General features: G+C 38.3%; 13 non-coding genes across 13 annotated transcripts; 4 read left to right on the forward strand and 9 right to left on the reverse strand.

The window, feature by feature from the left end:
- Positions 1-196: 196 nt before the first annotated feature.
- On the forward strand, positions 197-282 carry LOC113461689 (small nucleolar RNA snoR114). The gene has a single exon (XR_003383980.2). It is a non-coding gene; the product is annotated as a small nucleolar RNA snoR114 (small nucleolar RNA).
- Positions 283-916: 634 nt separating this feature from the next.
- LOC149752797 (small nucleolar RNA snoR114) lies at positions 917-1,001 on the forward strand. The gene has a single exon (XR_016396596.1). It is a non-coding gene; the product is annotated as a small nucleolar RNA snoR114 (small nucleolar RNA).
- Positions 1,002-2,069: 1,068 nt separating this feature from the next.
- LOC113461680 (small nucleolar RNA snoR114) lies at positions 2,070-2,155 on the forward strand. Its single transcript, XR_003383971.3, has one exon. It is a non-coding gene; the product is annotated as a small nucleolar RNA snoR114 (small nucleolar RNA).
- An 883-nt stretch (positions 2,156-3,038) lies between these two features.
- LOC120112664 (small nucleolar RNA snoR114) lies at positions 3,039-3,124 on the forward strand. Its single transcript, XR_005514239.2, has one exon. It is a non-coding gene; the product is annotated as a small nucleolar RNA snoR114 (small nucleolar RNA).
- A 3,219-nt stretch (positions 3,125-6,343) lies between these two features.
- LOC113461194 (small nucleolar RNA snoR114) lies at positions 6,344-6,429 on the reverse strand. Its single transcript, XR_003383302.3, has one exon. It is a non-coding gene; the product is annotated as a small nucleolar RNA snoR114 (small nucleolar RNA).
- A 178-nt stretch (positions 6,430-6,607) lies between these two features.
- LOC120112633 (small nucleolar RNA snoR114) lies at positions 6,608-6,693 on the reverse strand. The gene has a single exon (XR_005514207.2). It is a non-coding gene; the product is annotated as a small nucleolar RNA snoR114 (small nucleolar RNA).
- Positions 6,694-7,110: 417 nt separating this feature from the next.
- Positions 7,111-7,195, reverse strand: LOC120112636 (small nucleolar RNA snoR114). The gene has a single exon (XR_005514210.2). It is a non-coding gene; the product is annotated as a small nucleolar RNA snoR114 (small nucleolar RNA).
- A 437-nt stretch (positions 7,196-7,632) lies between these two features.
- Positions 7,633-7,717, reverse strand: LOC148702425 (small nucleolar RNA snoR114). The gene has a single exon (XR_015969214.2). It is a non-coding gene; the product is annotated as a small nucleolar RNA snoR114 (small nucleolar RNA).
- A 630-nt stretch (positions 7,718-8,347) lies between these two features.
- On the reverse strand, positions 8,348-8,433 carry LOC113461183 (small nucleolar RNA snoR114). Its single transcript, XR_003383291.1, has one exon. It is a non-coding gene; the product is annotated as a small nucleolar RNA snoR114 (small nucleolar RNA).
- Positions 8,434-9,318: 885 nt separating this feature from the next.
- On the reverse strand, positions 9,319-9,404 carry LOC120112614 (small nucleolar RNA snoR114). The gene has a single exon (XR_005514187.1). It is a non-coding gene; the product is annotated as a small nucleolar RNA snoR114 (small nucleolar RNA).
- A 165-nt stretch (positions 9,405-9,569) lies between these two features.
- LOC120112644 (small nucleolar RNA snoR114) lies at positions 9,570-9,654 on the reverse strand. The gene has a single exon (XR_005514219.2). It is a non-coding gene; the product is annotated as a small nucleolar RNA snoR114 (small nucleolar RNA).
- A 635-nt stretch (positions 9,655-10,289) lies between these two features.
- On the reverse strand, positions 10,290-10,375 carry LOC120112613 (small nucleolar RNA snoR114). The gene has a single exon (XR_005514186.2). It is a non-coding gene; the product is annotated as a small nucleolar RNA snoR114 (small nucleolar RNA).
- A 1,431-nt stretch (positions 10,376-11,806) lies between these two features.
- Positions 11,807-11,891, reverse strand: LOC113461690 (small nucleolar RNA snoR114). Its single transcript, XR_003383981.2, has one exon. It is a non-coding gene; the product is annotated as a small nucleolar RNA snoR114 (small nucleolar RNA).
- Positions 11,892-23,668: the final 11,777 nt, after the last annotated feature.

Raw genomic sequence — 23,668 nt, forward strand, 5'->3', positions numbered from 1 at the left:
AGGAGGGTATTCATGCGCACAAAAAAAAAACTTTCTTGTTTTTGTCCCTGGAAGAGGATTCGTTTTAAATAGGTTTTAAATATTTTCAACATACTAATTCCATCATCTGGCTGTGTCGCAGTTTGTCTCGTATCCTCTTAAGAGTTGATACTGAGGTCGAGGGTTCGATCCCCTCTCGCGCCAACAATGGAAAAATGAGCATTGAGGAGAACAGTGCTTCCTATGATGCCGGGGTGCATCACAACCGTCTGATTATCAGATGAGCTCAGCGCTCCTGAGTTCTTTCTTTTCTTAGATTTTTTTTTTATGGATATGCTTCTAAATATCGAATTTTGCATGAGTATCCTTCTAAAATTGGTATTTGTATGTATACTCTCATAAAACTTTGTTATTGTACAAATGCCCCTAATATAACGGTTGTTCTAACGGTGTTAAGAAAAAATATATTTATATTAAATAAAAATAAAATAAAAATTTAAAATTATGCTATTGTTCTTGTCCTCTTCTCCTTCTATCGAGATTGCGATCTATTTGCATGTCTACCCATTAAGGATATTTTAGTCATTTTAATTTAAAATTGTCTATTTTTTCACGTCGTTAGATAGCATGGACATATATGTAAAAACAAAAATAAAAAATGGATAAACAGCAAAACAAATATTTTACTAGGATATGCATACAAATATTAATTTAGAAGTGCATTCATGTAAAACTCGATATTTAGGAGGGTATTCATGCACACAAAAAAAAACTTTCTTGTTTTTGTCCCTGGAAGAGGATTCGTTTTAAATAGATTTTAGATATTTTCAGCATACAAATTTCATCATCCGGTCGCGGCGTAGTTGGTCACACGTCTTCTTAAATTTCATCCTAAGGTCCAGTGTTCGATCCTCTCTCACCCCATCAGTGGAAAAAAAAGCAGTGAGGACGACAGCGCATCCTGTGGTGCCGGGAGCATCACGATCGTCTGATTGTCGGATGATCTCAGCGCCCCTGAGCTCTTTCTTTTTTGGTCCCTTGGAAGAGGATTCGTTTCAAATGGGTTTTAAATATTTTCAGCATACTAATTCCATCATCCGGCTGTGTCGCAGTTTGTCTCGTATCCTTTTAAGAGTTGATCCTGAGGTCGAGTGTTCGATCCTCTCTCGCGCCAACAATGGAAAAAGAGCTATGAGGAGAACAGCGCTCCTGAGCTCTTTCTTTTCTTAGTTTTTTTTTATGGATATGCTTCTAAATATTGAATTTTGCATGAGCATCCTTCCAAAATTGTTATTTGCATGCATACTCTCGTAAAACTTTGTTATTGTACAAATGCCCCTAATATAACGGTTGTTGTAACGGTGTTAAAAAAAATTATATTTATGTTAATTAAAAATAAAATAAAAATTTAAAATTATGCTATTGTTCGTGTCTTCTTCTCCTACTATCGAGATTGCGATCTATTTGCATATCTATCCATTAAGGATATTTTTGTCATTTTAATTTAAAATTATTAATTTTTTAGAGTCGTTAGATAGCATGGGTATATATGCAATAACAAAAATGACAAAAAGGATAAATAGCAAACCAAGTATTATACTAGGATATACATACAAATATTACTTTAGAAGAGTATTCATGTAAAACTCGATATTCAGGAGGGTATTCATGCGCACAAAAAAAAAACTTTCTTGTTTTTGTCCCTGGAAGAGGATTCGTTTTAAATAGGCTTTAGATATTTTCAGCATACAAATTTCGTCATCCGGTCGCGGCGTAGTTGGTCCCACCTCTTCTTAAAAGTCATCCTAAGGTCGAGTGTTCGATCCTCTCTCACCCCATTAGTGAAAAAAAGAGCAATGAGGACGACAGCGCATTCAGTGATGCCGAGAGCATCACGACCGTCAGATTATCGGATGACCTCAGCGCCCCTAAGCTCTTTCTTTTTTGGTCCCTTGGAAGAGGATTCGTTTTAAATATTTTCAACATACTAATTCCATCATCTGGTTGTGCCGCAGTTTGTCTCGTATCCTCTTAAGAGTCGATCCTGAGGTCGAGTGTTCGATCCTCTCTCGCAACAACAGTGGAAAAAAGAGCAATGAGGAGAATGGCGCTTCCTGTGATGCCGGGGTGCATCACAACCGTCTGATTATCAGATGACCTCAGCGCTCCTGAGCTCTTTCTTTTCTTAGATTTTTTTTTTATGGATATGCTTCTAAATATCGAATTTTGCATGAGTATCCTTCTAAAATTGATATGTGCATGTGTACTCTCGTAAAATATTGTTATTGTACAAATGTTCCTAATATAATGGTTGTTCCAACGGTGTTAAGAAAAATTATACTTATATTAATTACAAATAAAATAAAAATTTAAAATTATGCTTTTATTCTTGTCTTATTCTTCTGCTATCGAGATTGCGATCTATTTGCATGTCTACCCATTAAGGATATTTTAGTCATTTTAATTTAAAATCGTTAATTTTTTAGCATCGTTAGATAGCATGGGTATATATCCAAAAACAAAAATAAAAAAAAGGATAAATAGCAAAACAAGTATTTTACTAGGATATACATACAAATATTAATTTAGAGGTGTATTCATGTAAAACTCGATACTTCGGAGGGTATTCATGCACACAAAAAAAAAATTCTTGCTTTTGTCCTCGAAAGAGGATTTGTTTTAAATAGGTTTTAGATATTTTCAGCATACAAATTTCATCATCTGGTCGCGGTGTAGTTGTTCCCACCTCTTCTTAAAAGTCATCCTAAGGTCGAGTGTTCGATCCTCTCCCACCCTATTAGCGTATAAAAGAGCAATGAGGACGAAGCGCATCCTATGATGCCGGGAGCATCACGACTGTCGGATTATCGGATGACCTCAGCGCACCTGATCTCTTTCTTTTTTGGTCCCTCGGAAGAGGATTCGTCTTAAATTGGTTTTAAATATTTTCAGCATAATAATTCCATCATCTGGCTGTGTCGCAATTTGTCTCGTATCCTCTTAAGAATTGATCCTAAGGTCGAGTGTTCTATCCTCTCTCACGCCAACAGTGGAAAAAAGAACAATGAGGAGAACAACGCTTCCTGTCATGCTGGGGTGCATCACAACTGTCTGATTATCAGATGACCTCAGCGCTCCTGAGCTCTTTCTTTTCTTTGATTTTTTTTTTTATGGATATGCTTCTAAATATCGAATTTTGCATCAGTATCCTTTCAAAATTGATATTTGCATGTATACTCTCATTAAACTTTGTTATTGTACAAATGCCCCTAATATATCGATTGTTCTAATAGTGTTAAGAAAATTTTTATTTATATTAATTAAAAAAAATAAAAATTTAAAATTATGCTATTATTCCTGCCTTCTTCTCCTGCTATCGAGATAGCGATATATTTGCATGTCTACCCATTAAGGATATTTTAGTCATTTTAATTTAAAATAGTTAATTTTTTAGCATCGTTAGATTGCATGGTTATATATACAAAAACAAAAAAAAATCCAGTATGTTGGTGGTTGGTATTTGTTGTTGTAAATTTGGATAAAATTAAGCTCTCCATTTTGGAGCTCAGCTGTCTGCTAGAACGGTTAAGAATGCAAGACATGATGAGTGTTTACAAAACAATTGATGCTACTCTAGCCTAGATTCCTGTATTCTTTTCATTTGTGTATGAGCTGTGTTATACTGCTAGTGTGCAGGTCCCCATGACGATAACACCATAGCAAAGTAGCAGGTGGTGCCATGATTGTTGTTGCCAACTTGATATGGAGTCAGTCTTATGAATAATATCCCTAGATTTTATCTGCAAGATTATATGGTTGTAGTTATGCTTGTGATTGTATTAGCCTGATAATAGATTGGTTCGCAGCAGCCTGTTGTTCCAGATGGTTATTAAGGCCCCATTTGGGAGAGTTTTTGGAGGGTCAAAAAGCACTTTCTGGCCTTTCAAAAGCACTTTTAGATAAAATAGAGGTATTTCGTAAAATTTTTGGAAAGTTGTTTTAGCATTTTTAGAAAGCTAAAATAACTTTTTGGGGGAAGTTCTAAAGTAGAGCTTCTCCAAAAAAGCACTTTTAGGAATTGTCAGAAAGTTGTTATGAGTTGTAATATTTTTTTTTGGATCAAAATATACATAATAAAATAGAATAATTACACAAAATATATTATACGATATCATTATAATATTTATACCTTTATATTGTATTATACTATAAATATAATATTATATTATATCATAATACATTAATATGTTAGATTAAATAATTTAATATTATGTTATATTATTCTACAGTCATCAAGAGCATGAAAAATTAATTTATGTTTATAATTATAATATTTTATATCTTTATTATTGTATTATACTATAAATATAATATTATATTACATTATATCATAATACATTGATATGTTATATTAAATAATTTAATATTATATTACTATATTATAATAATATTATATTATATTACATTAATATTATACTATCATATATTTATGTATTAATACATATTATATTTTATTATGCTTTGTTGCATAATATTATATAATATTTTTTATTGTCATTTTGTTATACGAAAAGTACTTTCTTTGTTTGTTTATCAAACATATGTTAAAATTTCATAACAGTTTGGAAATGTAGTTATCAAACATGAAATAGCTTTTTATAAAAATGCTATTTACAAAAGCTCTACTTTCGAAAGCTCTATTGCCAGTAGATTTACTAAACAAGGCCAAACTTGCTTTGAAACTCGACTATTTATTTCATGTTTATGTGCCGTCAGAAGGTGCATGTATCAACCAATTGGACTAATGTTTAAACTAGCAACAAGTAGAAAATGCAGCATAGAGCACAATAATAAAGTTGGTGATCTTAACATTCATTTATTCTGATGTGGTGATATGTTTGTCCCTCCTAATTTGTTTTCTCTCATGGGATGACCAAACCAAACGTATTCGAGAACTCTAGATTAAACATTTGAGTAATCAGTACTGTTCTTGATATATTAACAGAAAAAATTAGTTTAAGACCCTGTTTGGAAGAGCTTTTGGAGGGTCAAAAAGCACTTTCTGCTAAAAAATTGTGTTTGGTAAAAATTTCGGAAAGTTGTTTTAGCTTTTTCGGAAAGCTGAATACAGCTTTTGGGAAGAAGCTCCAATTTGGAGCTTTTTGAAAATGCTGTTTTCAGCTTTATCGAAAAGCTGTATTTTTGGCAAAAATACCCCTATTTAAAAGCCATTTTTTTCTTCCAAAATCTTCCATCCTAGTGCCTCTTCCTCTCTCACCCTTCCCTCTCTCTCGCCCTCTCTATCTCCTTCTTCTTCTCATGCCGCTGGCCCTGTTTTTTTTTTGGGGAGGTAGCCACCACGCCGGCCACCACCCGTGGCTGCCTCCCCAGCCGCCGATGCGGCTTGTTGCCTCGGCGAGCCGGCACGGACGTCCGGCTCGCGGTTGCGACCCACCACAGCCGTCGGGCGGTGGGAAGCAAAACGAACAAAAAAAAAAGAGGAAGGGGAGGAAAGGGCAGCCATGGCCCCCGCCTCCCCGGCAGGCGCTGCGGCCCGCCATCCTGGCACCCTGCTCCCCCCCCTGCGGTCGCCATTGCCCATCGTCCCAATCCCCTCTCGGGCCCCCTCCTGCGGCTGCCGCGGCCCGCCGTCTCGGCCCCCTTCCGGCGTCGCCGGCCTCATGGGAGGAGAAGAAAGAAGAAGGAAAGACAGGAAGGAAGGAGAAGAAGAGAAGAAAAAAGAAAAGATAAAAAAAGAAAAGGAAAGAAAAAGAAGAAAAGGAAGAAAAAAAGAGAAGAGAAAAGGAAAGAAAAAAAAAAATAAATAAATAAATAAATAAGATAATAAATAAAATATATTTTAATAAAATAAAATAATAAATAAAAATAAATATTAGTAATTATTTAAACAATTTTATCACCTAGCTAGAAAATTTGTTAAAGAGATAAATTGTCATCAGAAGAGTGAAAAATTAATTTACACTGATAATTATAATATTTTATATATTTATTATTATATTATACGATAAATATAATATAAAATATTCCTGATCCATTAAAATCGGAGGAAACAGTTTGTGAAAACTTTATTCAGGAACTATTGTCTCTTGATCCAGCCATATAAAAGTTAGACAACCTAAATACAAATATTTATTTTGGACAAATACTCACATTTTTTTAGCCAAATACCGGCATTTATTTTGTAAATAATCGAAAAAGAGACTGGGAAAAAGACATGTGTTATGATTAAAAAAATATTGTAATTATTAAATTAAATAACCGACAGAGACTGAGAGAAAGAGTGTCATGATTTAAAAAAACTTAAAAATATTATATTTTTTTTAAAAAAAGGGGAAAAGAGGAAGAGCTCAGAAGCGCAGTTTCGTCGGAATAATCTGACGGTTGTGATGCGCCCTAGCATCACAGGTTGCGCAGTTATCCTCATGGCTCTTTTCTCCTTTATTGGAGTTGGAGAGGCTCGAACTCTCGACCTCAGGATAACTCTCTTAAAGAAGCCATGAGACCAAAGCGCTAGCCAACTGCGCCACCACTCCATGGTGAAACGGCATGCTGAAATCTCCTAAAAGCTATTAAAAAGGAATCCTTTTCCAATCGACAAAAAATGATAGAGCTCAGGAGCGCTCATGTCATCCCATAATCAGACTGTCATGATTTGCCCTAGCATCACAGAAGGCGCTGCTGTCATCATTGCCCTCTTTTCCACTAATGGGGTGAGAGAGGATCCAACTCAAGACCACAAGATAATCTCTTAAGAAGAGCCGAGATCGACTGCGACACCACAGCATGATGAAAACGGCATGCTGAAAAAACCAAAAACCTATTTAAAACGAATCCATTTCCAAGGGGCAAAAAACGAAAGATCTCCGAACGGCTGATGTCATCCGATAATCAGACAGTCGTGATGCGCCCTAGCATCACAGAATGCGCTGCTGTCCTTGCTGCTCTTTTTTTCCACGGTTGGCGCAAGAGAGGATCGAACACTCAACCTCAGGATCAACTCTTAAAAGGATACGAGACAAACTGCGACACATCCAGATGATGGAATTAGTATGCTGAAACTATTTAAAACTTATTTAAAACGAATCCTCTTCCAAGGGACCAAAAAAGAAAGAGCTCAAGGGCGCTGAGGTCATCCGATAATCAGACGGTCGTGATGCTCCCGGCATCACAAGATGCGCTGTCGTCCTCATTGCTCTTTTTCCACTGATGGGGTGAGAGAGGATCGAACACTCGACCTTAGGATGACTTTTAAGAAGAGGTGGGACCAACTACGCCGCGACCGGATGTTGAAATTTGTATGCTGAAAATATCTAAAACCTATTTAAAACGAAGCCTCTTCCAGGGACAAAAACAAGAAAGTTTTTTTTTTTTTTTTGCGCACATGAATACCCTCCTAAATATCGAGTTTTTTATGAATACTCTTCTAAACTAATATTTGTATGTATATCTTAGTAAAATACTTGTTTTGCTATTTATCCTTTTTTTATTTTTGTTTTTGCATATATACCCATGCTATCTAACGACGCTAAAAAATTAGACAAACTGCGACACAGCCAGATGATGGAATTAGTATGCTGAAAATATTTAAAACCTATTTAAAACGAATCCTCTTCCAACGGACCGAAAAAGAAAGAGCTCAGGGGCGCTGAGGTCATCCCATATTCAGAAGGTCGTGATGCTCCCGGCATCACAGGATGCGTTGTTGTCCTCATTGCTCTTTTTTCCACTGATGCGGTGAGAGAGGATCGAACACTCGACCTTAGGACGACTTTTAAGAAGAGGGTGGGACCAACTACGCCGCGACCGGATGATGAAATTTGTATGATGAAAATATCTAAAACCTATTTAAAACGAATCCTCTTCCAGGGACAAAAACAAGAAATTTTTTTTTTGTGTGTGTGCATGAATACCCTCCTAAATATCGAGTTTTACATGCATACCCTTCTAAATTAATATTTGTACGTATATCCTAGTAAAATAATTATTTTGCTATTTATCTTTTTTTTTGGTTTTTGTATATATAACCATGCAATCTAACGATGCTAAAAAATTAACGATTTTAAATTAAAATGACTAAAATATCCTTAATGGGCAGACATGCAAATATATCGCTATCTCGAAAGCAGGAGAAGAAGACAGGAATAATAGCATAATTTTAATTTTTTATTTTTTAATTAATATAAATAAAAATTTTCTTAACACTGTTAGAACAATCGATATATTAGGGGCATTTGTACAATAACAAAGTTTTATGAGAGTATACATACAAATATCAATTTTGGAAGGATACTCATGCAAAATTCGATATTTAGAAGCATATCCATAAAAAAAAATCTAAGAAAAGAAAGAGCTCAGGAGCGCTGAGGTCATCTGATAATCAGACGGTTGTGATGCACCCCAGCATCACAGGAAGCGTTGTTCTCCTCATTGTTCTTTTTTCCACTGTTGGCGCGAGAGAGGATAGAACACTCGACCTTAGGATCAACTCTAAAGAGGATACGAGACAAACTGCGACACAGCGAGATGATGGAATTATTATGCTGAAAATATTTAAAACCAATTTAAGACGAATCCTCTTCCGAGGGGCCAAAAAAGAAAGAGGTCAGGGGCGCTGAGGTCATCCGATAATCCGACAGTCGTGATGCTCCCGGCATCACAGGATGCGCTTCGTCCTCATTGCTCTTTTTTCCGCTAATGGGGTGAGAGAGGATCGAACACTCGACCTTAGGATGACTTTTAAGAAGAGGTGGGAACAACTACGCCGCGACCGGATGATGAAATTTGCATGCTGAAAATATCTAAAACCTATTTAAAACGAATCCACTTCCAGGGACAAAAGCAAGAAAGTTTTTGTTTTTTGTGTGCATGTATACCCTCCGAAATATCGAGTTTTGCATGAATACACCTCTAAATTAATATTTGTATGTATATCCTAGTAAAATACTTATTTCGCTATTTATCCGTTTTTTTATTCTTGTTTTTGGATATATACCCATGCTATCTAACGATGCTAAAAAATTAACAATTTTAAATTAAAATGACTAAAATATCCTTAATGGGTAGACATGCAAATAGATCGCAATCTCGATAGCAGAAGAAGAAGACAGGAATAAAAGCATAATTTTAAATTTTTATTTTATTTTTAATTAATATAAGTATAATTTTTTTTAACACCGTTGGAACAACCGTTATATTAGGGACATTTGTACAATAACAATCTTTTACGAGAGTACACATGCACATATCAATTTTAGAAGGATACTCATGCAAAATTCGATATTTAAAATCATATCCATAAAAAAAATCTAAGAAAAGAAAGAGCTCAGGAGCGCTGAGGTCATCTGATAATCAGACGGTTGTGATGCACCCTGGCATCACAGGAAGCGCCATTCTCCTCATTGCTCTTTTTTCCACTGTTGTTGTGAGAGAGGATTGAACACTCGACCTCAGGATCAACTCTTAAGAGGATACGAGACAAACTGCGACACAACCAGATGATGGAATTAGTATGCTGAAAATATTTAAAACCTATTTAAAACAAATCCGCTTCCAAGGGACCAAAAAAGAAAGAGCTCAGGGGCGCTGAGGTCATCCGATAATCAGACGGTCGTGATGCTCCCGGCATCACCGGATGCGCTGTCGTCCTCATTGCTCTTTTTTCCACTAATGGGGTGAGAGAGGATCGAACACCCGACCTTAGGATGACTTTTAAGAAGATGTGGGACCAACTACGCCGCGACCGAATGACGAAATTTGTATGCTGAAAATATCTAAAACCTATTTAAAAGGAATCCTCTTCCAGGGACAATGACAAGAAAGTTTTTTTTTTTTGTGCGCATGAATACCCTCCAGAATATCGAGTTTTACATGAATACTCTTCTAAAGTAATATTTCTATGTATATCCTCGTAAAATACTTAGTTTGCTATTTATCCTTTTTTTTATTTTTGTTTTTGCATATATACCCAGGCTATCTAACGATGCTAAAAAATTAATGATTTTAAATTAAAATGATAAAAATATCCTTAATGGATAGATATGCAAATAGATCGCAATCTCGATAGTAGAAGAAGAAGACAGGAACAGTAGCATAATTTTAAATTTTTATTTTATTTTTAATTAATATAAATATAATTTTTTTTAACACCGTTAAAACAACCGTTATATTATGAGTATTTGTACAATAACAAAGTTTTACGAGTGTATACATGCAAATATCAATTTTGGAAGGATGCTCATGCAAAATTCGATATTTTGAAGCATATCCATAAAAAAAACTAAGAAAAGAAAGAGCTCAGGAGCGCTGAGGTCATCTAATAATCAGACGGTTGTGATGCACCCCAGCATCACAGGAAGCGTTGTTCTCCTCATTGCTCTTTTTTCCATTGTTGGCGCGAGAGACGATCTAACACTCGACCACAGGATCAACTCTTAAAAGGATACGATACAAACGGCGACACAGCCAGATGATGGAATTAGTATGCTGAAAATATTTAAAACCCATTTGAAACGAATCCTCTTCCAAGGGACCAAAAAAGAAAGAGCTCAGGGACGCTGAGGTCATCCGACAATCAGACAATCGTGATGCTCCCGGCCCCACAGGATGCGCTGTCGTTCTCACTGCTTTTTTTTCCACTGATGGGGTGAGAGAGAATCGAACACTTGACCTTAGGATGAAATTTAAGAAGAGGTGGGACCAACTACGCCGCGACCGGATGATGAAATTTGTATGCTGAAAATATCTAAAACCTATTTAAAACGAATCCTCTTCCAGGGACAAAAACAAGAATTATTTTTTTTTGTGTGCATGAATACCCTCCTAAATATCGAGTTTTACATGAATGCACTTCTAAATTAATATTTGTATGTATATCCTAGTAAAATATTTGTTTTGCTATTTATCCATTTTTTATTTTTGTTTTTGCATATATGCCCATGCTATCTAACGACGCGAAAAAATTAATAATTTTAAATTAAAATGACTAAAATATTCTTAATGGGTAGACATGCAAATAGATCGCAATCTCGATAGAAGGAGAAGAGGACAAGAACAATAGCATAATTTTAAATTTTTATTTTATTTTTAATTAATATAAATATATTTTTTCTTTACACCGTTAAAACAACCGTTATATTAGGGACATTTGTACAATAATAAAGTTTTATGAGAGTATATATACAAATACCAATTTTAGAAGGATACTCATGCAAAATTCGATATTTAGAAGCATATCCATAAAAAAAAATCTAAGAAAAGAAAGAACTCAGGAGCGCCCTAGCATCACAGAATGCGCTGCTGTCCTTGCTGGTCTTTTTTTCCACTGTTGGCGCAAGAGAGGATCGAACACTCAACCTCAGGATCAACCCTTAAGAGGATACGAGACAAACTGCGACACATCCACATGATTACCTTAGGATGACTTTTAAGAAGAGGTGGGGCCAACTACGCCGCGACCGGATGATGAAATTTGTATGCTGAAAATATCTAAAACCTATTTAAAACGAAGCCTCTTCCACGGACAAAAACAAGAAAGTTTTTTTTTTTTTTTTCGCACATGAATACCCTCCTAAATATCGAGTTTTACATGAATACTCTTCTAAACTAATATTTGTATGTATATCCTAGTAAAATACTAGTTTTGCTATTTATCCTTTTTTTTATTTTTGTTTTTGCATATATAACCATGCTATCTAACGACACTAAAAAATTAGACTAACTGCGACACAGCCAGATGATGGAATTAGTATGCTGAAAATATTTAAAATCTATTTAAAACGAATCCTCTTCCAACGGACCAAAAAAGAAAGAGCTCAGGGGAGCTGAGGTCATCCGATATTCAGACGGTCGTGATGCTCCCGGCATCACAAGATGCGTTGCTGTCCTCATTGCTCTTTTTTCCATTGATGGGGTGAGAGAGGATCGAACACTCGACCTTAGCACGACTTTTAAGAAGAGGGTGGGACCAACTACGCTGCGACCGGATGATGAAATTTGTATGCCGAAAATATCTAAAACCTATTTAAAACGAATCCTCTTCCAGGGACAAAAACAAGAAAGTTTTTTTTTTTGTGTGTGCATGAATACCCACCTAAATATCGAGTTTTACATGCATACCCTTCTAAATTAATATTTGTACATATATCCTAGTAAAATAATTATTTTGCTATTTATCTTTTTTTTTTGTTTTTGCATATATAACCATGCAATCTAACAATGCTAAAAAATTAACGATTTAAAATTAAAATGACTAAAATATCTTTAATGGGTAGACATGCAAATATATCGCTATCTCGATAGCAGGAGAAGAAGAGAGGAATAATAGCATAATTTTAAATTTTTATTTTTTTAATTAATATAAATAAAAATTTTCTTAACACTGTTAGAACAACTGATATATTAGGGGCATTTGTACAATAACAAAGTTTTATGAAAGTATACATGCAAATATCAATTTTGGAAGAATACAAATTCGATATTTAGAAGCATATCCATAAAAAAAAATCTAAGAAAAGAAAGAGCTGAGGAGCGCTGAGGTCATCTGATAATTAGACGGTTGTGATGCACCTCAGCATTACAGGAAGCGTTGTTCTCCTCATTGTTCCTTTTTCCACTGTTGGCACGAGACAGGATAGAACACTCGACCTTAGGATCAACTCTTAAGAGGATACGAGACAAACTGCGACACAGCCAGATGATGGAATTATTATGCTGAAAATATTTAAAACCAATTTAAGACGAATGCTCTTCCGAGGGACCATAAAAGAAAGAGGTCAGGGGCGCTGAGGTCATCCGATAATCCGACAGTCGTGATGCTCCCGGCATCACAGGATGCGCTTCGTCCTCATTGCTCTTTTTTCCGCTAATGGGGTGAGAGAGGATCGAACACTCGACCTTAGGATGACTTTTAAGAAGAGGTGGGAACAACTACGTCGTGACCGGATGATGAAATTTGTATGCTGAAAATATCTGTTGCCCAGATAGACAACCCAAGAGGGGGGGTGAATTGGGTTTTAAAATAATTTAGGTATTTAAAACGTTTGTGGATGACTAATTAATGCTTTAGCGTGATGATTAATTCGTTACTATGTGCTGTGAATGAAATGAGAGAAATAGAAAGAGACAACCAATCACAAACACAAAGTTTTATAGTGGTTCGGAGCTAACCCTTGCTCCTACGTCCACTCCCCAAGTCTTACTTGGGAATTCACTATAACCCCTTGGATTACAGCCGGTTGTTTTACAAGCTCACAACCTAACTTGTTGTTTTACGAGCTCACAACGAACTCGGTCGGTTTTCCCAGGCTCACCGACTAAAACCACCCCGATTGTTTTTCCGGGATCACAATCGAACCCTTACACGTTGGTTTTACCCTAGGCTCACCAACTAACCTCTACACCCTTGATTCAATCCCCCGATTGAACCAAGCAAAGATAAGATGTAAAGAAAAAGGACAAACAGAAAAACAAAGCTTCTCAAAAGCAGATAAATAATATAAACTGAAGAGAGATTAGAAGCCCTCAAACACGTTTGAGTTGGAGTTGAGTAGGGCTTCTTGAACTTCGGGTCTCCTCTTGAATGTCTGGTCGACTTGAATGCAGGAGGAGTCTTCTTTAAATGCTGGGAAGAGGAAGTTGGATGGAGTTAATGCCGCTCTTCCCTCTTTTCGTTGAAAACCAACTTGCAGAGAATGAAAGCTTGATCTCTTTGAATGGAATGGTGCTTCTGTTCCTTGCTACAGTCCTCTGTGGCTATTTAAGCCATCCCCCACGAAAACTAGCCGTTAGAGACCTTTTTCTGCCCGTTCTGCACACTCTGCACAACCTGACAATATGTCCGTTGGGGGGTCGGAGTCGACTCGCGCGATCCGGAGTCGACTCGGCTGTAGCGGGAGTCGACTCATGCTTTTCTGGAGTCGACTCGGCAACTGGTTCCGGATTTGAATTAAAGTAGCCTCTTCGACTGGGAGTCGACTCGTCTTGACCCGGAGTCGACTCGCCAACTTCTGGAGCTGACTTGGCATTTTCGGAGTCGGCTCATCTCATGAAATCCATGGAGCTAATTTTCAACTTGGTCCACTCGAGTCGACTTGACAATCCTGGGAGTCGACTCGGCGCTCAGAGCCCGAACTCCCGATCTTCTGTCTTTTGGCTCGTTCAGTCTTGGAGTCGACTCGAACTTCCCCGGAGTCGACTCGAACTTCCCCGGAGTCGACTCGGCTCTCAGTTTCCGAAACTTAGTCTTCTGCCTTTTTGGTGTACCGCTGCCTTGGAGTCGACTCGAGCTGTCTGGGAGTCGACTCGGCTCTCAGAGACAACAAATTGATCTTCTGTCTTTTTGGGTCGCGCTGTCTTGGAGTCGACTCGCGTATTGCGGGAGTCGACTCGAATCTCAGAGTCCGAAAACGGTTCTCTGACTTTTGCCTTGTGTTCCATTGAGAGTCGACTCTCACTTTCTTTGGAGTCGACCTGCCAACCATCGGAGTCGACTCGCGTTCCACAGGAGTCGACTCAAATCTCAGGGTCGAAAAAACGCTCTCTGACTTTTCTGTCTGTAGCTTCTTGGAGTCGACTCATATTACTCCGGAGTCGACTCGGTAAGCATCGGAGTCGACTCGCGCACTTCAGGAGTCGACTCGCTGACAGATTTTGAGTTGATGCTTTCTATTCGTCTGTCTGTTCTCAGTCGGAGTCGACTCGTACTGGTCTGGAGTCGACTCGAGCCCGTGCCAGTGATTCTGATACGCTTGGAGTCGACTCGTAATATCCTGGAGTCGACTCAAGTCTCAGACTTTGGTTCAAACTGACTGCATACCTTATCCAAAATATCTTGAACCAAGTCTAGAAACACTTAGACACGATTTTCACTGAAACACTTAATTGAATTCATTAGTAAACATAAGATATACTCAAATGCTTTGAGCTCATCAAAATCAAATAGGGGTTTTAATCAATCACTCCACAATCTCTCCCTTTTTGATGATGACAAAACTTTGAGTATATGTAAAGTGAATTGCTCAATAAACAAGGAAATAAAATCCATAAATGAATTCAAGTGTCTGGTTATTTGATTTATCCAATCTTGAAAGGTGTGAAACAATAAATTTTGGAGTTAAAGCTCCCCCTTTCATTTGGAATTATATAAGCCTTCATATCATGCTATCAATTGTTTGGCTTATATATATTTAATGATTTAGCTTTCTTAAAAATTCAGATTCTCCCCCTCAACATACGCATTCTACTTTGTTTTGATTCTCTGAATTTCCTTTTAATGCATTGAAGTTTTTGAACTGAAATTTTTGGTTTTTAGAGGGAAAATCTGTCAATTTGTTCTTGAGTAGGATTCGGCTAATCTCCGAATATCCCTTGAATAGATTCTGGAGATTACTCCATTAGGAGCCCCAACAGAGAGATAATGAGCCTCGAGGTACCAAATCCACTAAGAACAAATTATGTTTTAATTTTTATTTTGATTCCTTTTATGTTGATTCCATTTACATATCTATTAAATATTTCTCCCCCTTTTTGTCATCGTATCAAAAAGGAGGTAATCAGAACACACAATCAATCATAGATCAAATGGCACAGAATTGCAGAAAATATGGCTACTCATTGTATTGATTTGTATGTAAATACATTTGAGAATACAATAAGTAAAGGAAAACAATACATATCCAAATACAAAACGATATCTAGGGCTTCCTCGAAGAGGATGTGGCTCCCCGAGGTATGCGCTCAGCGAGTGCTTGGACCGCATTGGTGACGTGCTCTAGCTGTCGGATGATGGCCGAGGTGGCCCTGCTATGCATCGTGTCGAGCTCGGTCACCGACTTCTGAAGTGCGTCCAGCTTGTCGATGAGCACATTCGACAAGCACTCGGCCCCCTGAGTAGTGGTGCTCATGTTCTTCCGGATGTCATCGCGCATCTTCCGAGTGATACCCATGACCTCACTCATGCTGGAGAACTGAGCCTGGATCAAGCTCCGGACATTGTAGATCTCTTCCCGTACATGGGCCGTCATGTCAGTCACGGCAGTCAAGGAAGGGACCAACTCAGAAGATGTGGGTGCAGGAGTGGGAGCAGGCACTGAACCTCGGAGCTCCCGAAGTAGATCATCCCGCAGGTCTCTGACAATCTCCTGCCGCAACTCCAGGAGCTGCTCAGGAGCGATCTGGACCTCCATGGGTGGTGGAGCTGAGGAGGAGGGTCCGGCTGAGGTGGAGGGTACTGGAGTGGAAGGCTGAGTGGGATAATCAGAGTCTGGGTCAGGACTAGGAGAGTGTCTGGTGGTACGTGTGGAGGTAGAAGACTTCCTAACCCATGTCCCCTCGACCTTCCGAAACCCCATCCTGTGTAGGGTCCCCGGACGCATGCGATCTGTCCATCGCAATGCGCGAGAGGGTTCCCCCTCAGGAATAGGGATCTCGGCCTCCCTAAAGATAAGGGTGAACAACATGCCATAGGGGAGGGTGAGCCTAGGTTTATCTAGTGGCTCACATAGGTATCTATATATCATCTTGGAAAAGTTTATGGGGGTATCCTGGAGAAAGTAGTACATGAGGGCTAGGTCCCTCTCAGACACAAAGTCGAACCGTCCGGTCTTTGGGAACAAAGACCGAGAAATGATGCTCAAGAGGAGCCGCATCTCAACTGAAAGTGAGCTGGCGGACACCTCATCTAAAGGGGACTGGGGTGGATGCCCTAGAATGGTCGTAAGGGCCTCAGTCCTATCTTCGGGGTGTATGGGAGCCACCCCTAACTGTGGAAGGTGGAGGATTTGGGCTATGAAATCCTCGGAAATAAACAGTGGGACACCGGCTACGGTTCCCTCTATTCCCCCATCCCCCCTATGGACAGTACCATAGAACTCTCTAATCAGGCCAGGATATGTGGGGAGGTCTAGGGAACAAAAGTACTCTAAACCTTGGGCCCTAAGTCTATCTCCTATAGTGAAGCCCTCCCGGGAGAGATAGTCGAAATCGACGTATCTCCCGGTGGAGACCGCCTTCCCGGCACACGGCCTCGAGGGAACGGCCCTCGGCGGGGAACGAGCCGGAGGTTGTGGCCTCACGGGGTCGTTCCGAGCCTTGGAACGCCGCTCGGCACCGGTCGCGGAATGGGGCCTCTTCCGGCTTGGGACAGTGGCTTTGCGAGGCATGGTTGACCTAGAATGGGATGAGAAACCTAATGGACTATGAAAGATCGACGGAAAAAGACCTAGGGGCGGCCGAAGACGATCTAGGAGTCGGCTCTAGGGTTTTGAACAGTGGCGGCGGTGAAAATAAGTGTTTTCTAAACGATGGAGTTAGGGTTAAAAAGTCGGATCCCGACTGCGAGTCGACTCCACTGAGTCGCGAGTCGACTCGACCTTGAGTCGACTCCAAAATATGCGCGAGTCGACTCTCCTTATGCGCCTGTTTACCTTGAGTCGACTCCCGACTGTATGCGAGTCGACTCCCCCTCTACTGCCATCGTTCTCGAGTCGACTCCCGTAAATGTGCGAGTCGACTCCCCCTTACGAGCCGACTCTGAAACTTGCTTGAGTCGTCTCGAACCCTGGCACGCACCTAAAAATCATGCTATGTTCGTGCCGTATGAGGGAAAATCACTAAGTTATGATCTGATTTGATGATCATTGTAAAGAAACTCTAAATTAACCATGATCTAATCATCAAAATCAATGAACTAGTGGAAAATACCACTAGGATGGATCAATCACTCCTAATCCCCTCCTAAGCACACTAAATCTCTCTTCACTTAGGGGTTTTGTAAAAATGTCAGCTAATTGATCATCAGTGCAAACAAATTGTAGTGTCACATCACCATTCAGTACAAGATCTCTTATGAAGTGATGTCTTATCTCAATATGTTTAGTTCTTGAATGCTGAATTGGATTTTTAGTTAGATTAATGGCACTTGTATTATCACAATTAATGGATATTTTATCTTGTTTAATGCCATAATCTTCTAATTGTTGTTTGATCCATAAGATTTGAGCACAACAACTCCCGGCTGCAACATATTCAGCTTCAGCAGTAGATAAAGCAACCGAGTTTTGTTTCTTACTAAACCATGAGATTAGGTTTTCTCCTAGAAATTGACAAGATCCGCTGGTACTTTTTCTATCAAGTTTACATCCAGCAAAGTCTGAATCTGTGTATCCTATTAATTTTAGGCTAGATTCTTTAGAATACCATAAACCTATATTCTTGGTTCCTATTAGGTATTTAAAGATTCTTTTGACTGCAATTAGATGAGATTCTTTAGGATTAGACTGATATCTTGCACACATGCAAACACTAAACATGACATCAGGTCTACTTGCAGTTAAATACAACAAAGATCCTATCATACCTCTATATAGCTTCTGATCTACAGATTTACCTGATTCATCTTGGTCTAATTTGCATGATGAGCTCATGGAGGTGCTGATTAATTTGTTTTCCTCCATATCAAACTTCTTGAGCATCTCCTTGATGTATTTGGCTTGACTGATGAAGATGCCTTCTTCAGATTGTTTGATTTGAAGTCCAAGGAAGTAATTCAGCTCTCCCATCATGCTCATTTCAAATTCACTCTGCATCAAATCAGCAAATTCTTCGCAGAGGCGATTGTTAGTAGCACCGAAAATAATATCATCAACATAAATCTGTACTAATAACATATCTTTGTTTTGCCTTTTCAGAAATAGTGTTGTATCTACATTACCCCTAGAGAACTCATGTTCTAATAGGAATTTGCTAAGTCTCTCATACCATGCTCTAGGTGCTTGTTTCAAACCATAAAGTGCTTTGTTCAATTTATAAACATGATTAGGGTATTGATGATTTTCAAAACCAGGAGGTTGTTCTACATATACCTCCTCATTAATATACCCATTTAAAAATGCACTTTTTACATCCATTTGAAATAATTTAAAGTCCTTAGAGCATGCAAAAGCTAGTAAAAGTCTAATTGCTTCAAGTCTAGCTACCGGAGCAAAGGTTTCATCAAAATCTATACCTTCTTCTTGATTATAACCCTTTGCTACTAGTCTAGCCTTATTCCTTATTACAATACCATTTTCATCAAGTTTATTTTTATAAATCCATTTGGTACCTATAATTGAATATTCAGTAGGTCTTTCAACTAGATTCCATACTTTGTTTCTAGTAAATTGGTTTAATTCTTCTTGCATTGCATTTATCCAATTTACATCTTTTTCAGCTTCTTCTATGTGTTTGGGCTCAAAATGTGAAACGAAAGCTAGATGATTGTTTAAGTTCCTAAGGGATGCTCTAGTCCTAATAGGTTGAGATGGATCATCTAGAATTAATTCCTTAGGATGCCCGTGAGCATACCTCCAAGCTTTAGTTAGCCCATGATCCACAATAGCCTCTTGGCTTGATGATGCACCTTCAATTAATTTTTGATTATCATCTTGTAATGTCATCTCATCTATCTTTTCTTCAAGAATTTCAGCATCATCATCAAAATTAACTCTCTTGCTAGAAGAGATGTCACTAGAATCATCAAATACAACATGTATAGATTCTTCTATAACTAAGGTTCTTTTATTAAAGACTCTATAGGCTTTGCTAGTTGTAGAGTACCCCAAGAATATAGCCTCATCAGATTTTGAGTCAAATTTTCCTAGATTATCTTTCCCATTATTATGAACAAAACACCTACATCCAAAGACATGAAAATAGTTTACCTTTGGTTTTCTGTTTTTCCAAAGTTCATAAGGTGTTTTCTTTATAATAGGTCTCAATAAAACTCTATTTAGTATATGACAGGAAGTATTAATGGCTTCTCCCCATAAGTACTTAGGGAGGTTACTTTCACATAACATAGTTCTAGCCATTTCTTCTAGAGTTCTATTTTTCCTCTCCACAACTCTATTTTGTTGTGGTGTCCTAGGTGCAGAAAAGTTGTGTGTTATTCCCTTTTTACTACAAAATTCTTCAAATAAATAATTTTCAAATTCGGTACCATGGTCACTTCTAATAGCTATTACTGAAGTATCCCTAGCATTGGCTACTTCTTTATAAAATTTCTTGAAAACTGAAAAAGCTTGATCCTTATGAGTTAAGAACATGACCCAAGTGTATCTAGAATAATCATCTACAATAACTAGACCATATTTATTTCCACCTAGGCTTGTGGTTCTAGTTGGTCCGAATAGGTCCATGTGTAGTAGTTCTAGAGGTCTAGAAGTTGAGACATAATTTATAGATTTAAAGAAGTTCCTTGATTGTTTGCCAAATTGACATGCTTCACAAATTTTATTCTTTTCAAACTTTAATTTTGGCAAACCTATCACAGAATCTCTTTTAACTAGTTTGGATATTGTGTCCATGCTTGCATGACCTAACTTACGGTGCCATAACCAACTAGCATCATTGTCCTTAGTTTCATTAACAACTAAGCATGGGTTGTGTTTGGCAAGATCCTCAAGGTCTACAACATACACATTCCCACGTCTTATTCCTTTAAAAGCTAAACTATTGTCATTTGGGTTTGTTACGATGCATAGTGATGGTTTAAACATAACATCATAGCCTCTATAACATAATTGACTAATGCTTAATAAATTATGCTTAAGACCATCAACATATCGAACATTATCAATAAAAGTAGAAGGGGTAATTTGTACTTTACCTATACCAATGATGTGACCTTGGTTGTTGTCTCCAAAAGTCACAGCACCTCCCTTCTTAGCTTCAAGGGTGAAGAATTGATCCTTGTCACCCGTCATGTGTCTTGAGCAGCCACTGTCCAAATACCAGCAATTTTTGTTGACCTTGGCTGCAAGACACTCCTACACAAGCAGATCATATAATCTTAGGTACCCAAGTTTTCTTGGGTCCTTCATGGTTAGTCATATTGGTTCCTTTTGGAACCCATACCCTTTTAATTTTTCTTTTAGTTTTTCCTTTCCTATAGTCACATATGTTTGCTTTATGTCCTACAATTCCACAACAAAAGCAGGTTACTTTCTTAGTTTTGCTTTCTCCAGCTTTAACAAAGAAGTTACTAAGAAGTTTTTACTTATTTTTAGGTTTATATCCTAAACCCGCTCTACTAAATACGGCTCGTTGACTATTAAGTATCATATTCAGTTTTTCTGAACTATATGTAAATTTTTCAACCAAAGGTTTGTACTTTTCAAGTTCTTTAGTTAGAGTTTGTTTTTCGGTTTTTAGAATGTTTAAATCTTTTATGACATTCTCGTTTAAGATTTGTTTATTGTTTTTAAGTTCTGAAATTTTCTTAGTTAGTTTTTCAATATCTTTACTCAAGGTATTAGTCTTTTGAGTTAAGAGTTGATTGCTTGTCTTAAGTTCTAAATTTTCTTTGGTGATAGAGTCCTTATCCTTAACTAATTTATCGTATTTATGTAAGTAAGATTGATTAGCTAGCTTTAGCTCTTTGTTCTTAAGGTTTATAGCCTTATATTCTATCATTAATTCATTAAATGCATCATACAATTCATCAAATGTAAAATCTAGATGCGTTTCGGACGTTACCTCATTTTCATTGGCCATGAAGCAGAAATTGGCCTTTTCTTCTTGTTCTTCATCCGATGATGAAGATGATGCGTCGGAGTCCGATAAGGTGGTGACAAGGGCTTTCTTCTTCTTGTACTTGCTGCTCTTCTTTAGTAAGGGACACTCAGCTCTGATATGTCCCGGCTTTTTGCACTCATAGCAACCAATCCCCTCATTTTTCCTTTCCTTACCTTTATCCTTGCGATAGGAATTTGAGGGGCCTCTCCTTTGATGATAGGACTTCTTGTGGTTGATGAACTTTCTGAATTTGCGCACAAGAAGAGCCTCATCATCATCTCCCTCATGATCCTCTTCTTCACTGCTGCTACTGCAAGATAAGTCCTTGTTAGATGATGTAGATTTAAGAGCTATTACCTTTTTCTTATGGGAGGACTCTTCTTCGCTGTGCTGCTTCATTGTTAGCTCGTGAGTCATTAGGGATCCAAGGAGCTCTTCAAGTGGAAGTTTGTTCAAGTCCTTAGCTTCTTGGATTGCCGTCACCTTGGCTTCCCATGACCTTGGTAGACAGCGAAGAATTTTCCTGACAAGATCACTGTTAATATAGTTTTTGCCAAGGCTTTTTAGGCCATTGACAATGTCAGTAAACCTAGTGAACATGCTAGTGATTGTCTCATTAGAATCCATCTTAAATAGTTCATACTTATGAACTAATATATTTATTTTGAATTCTTTGACTTGATTCGTGCCCTCATGGGTCACTTCAAGTCTGTCCCAAATCTCTTTTGCAGAATTGCAAGTAGAGACTCTATTGAATTCATTCCTATCTAATGCACAGTAAAGCACATTCATTGCTTTAGAATTGAGTTGTGCCTTTCTCATGTCATGTTCATCCCAATCCTTTTCTAGTTTGGGTACAGTGACCCCCTCTACATAGATGGATGGGATGTATGGTCCATTTGATACAATGGTCCACATCTCATAGTCTTGGGCTTGGATGAATATTCTCATCCTAGCCTTCCAATATGAGTAATCGGATCCATTAAAGAATGGGGGTCTTTAGGTGGACTGACCCTCAATGTGGGAAGATCCAAATGGGGTTGTCATTTCGATCTTTTACTCTTAGGGTAGAAGAGTTTAGGCTCTGATACCACTTGTTGCCCAGATAGACAACCCAAGAGGGGGGGTGAATTGGGTTTTAAAATAATTTAGGTATTTAAAATATTTGTGGATGACTAATTAATGCTTTACCGTGATGATTAATTCGTTACTATGTGCTGTGAATGAAATGAGAGAAATAGAAAGAGACAACCAATCACAAACACAAAGTTTTATAGTGGTTCGGAGCTAACCCTTGCTCCTACGTCCACTCCCCAAGTCTTACTTGGGAATTCACTATAACCCCTTGGATTACAGCCGGTTGTTTTACAAGCTCACAACCTAACTTGTTGTTTTACGAGCTCACAACGAACTCGGTCGGTTTTTCCAGGCTCACCGATTAGAACCACCCCGATTGTTTTTTCGGGATCACAATCGAACCCTTACACGTTGGTTTTACCCTAGGCTCACCAACTAACCTCTACACCCTTGATTCAATCCCCCGATTGAACCAAGTAAAGACAATATGGAAAGAATAAGAAACAAACAGAAAAACTGAGCTTCTCAAAAGCAGATAAATAATATAAACTGAAGAGAGGTTAGAAGCCCTCAAACACGTTTGAGTTGGAGTTGAGTAGGGCTTCTTGAACTTCGGGTCTCCTCTTGAATGTCTGGTCGACTTGAATGCAGGAGGAGTCTTCTTTAAATGCTGGGAAGAGGAAGTTGGATGGAGTTAATGCCGCTCTTCCCTCTTTTCGTTGAAAACCAACTTGCAGAGAATGAAAGCTTGATCTCTTTGAATGGAATGGTGCTTCTGTTCCTTGCTACAGTCCTCTGTGGCTATTTAAGCCATCCCCCACGGAAACTAGCCGTTAGAGACCTTTTTCTGCCCGTTCTGCACACTCTGCACAACCTGACAATATGTCCGTTGGGGGGTCGGAGTCGACTCGCGCGATCCGGAGTCGACTCGGCTGTAGCGGGAGTCGACTCATGCTTTTCTGGAGTCGACTCGGCAACTGTTCCGAATTTGAATTAAAGTAGCCTCTTCGACTGGGAGTCGACTCGTCTTGACCTGGAGTCG

Source organism: Phoenix dactylifera, chromosome 9 (assembly GCF_051530095.1).
Source record: "Phoenix dactylifera cultivar Ajwa chromosome 9, Ajwa_hap1_PhDact_Kaust_v1.1, whole genome shotgun sequence".
NCBI classification, from domain to species: Eukaryota; Viridiplantae; Streptophyta; class Magnoliopsida; order Arecales; family Arecaceae; genus Phoenix; species Phoenix dactylifera.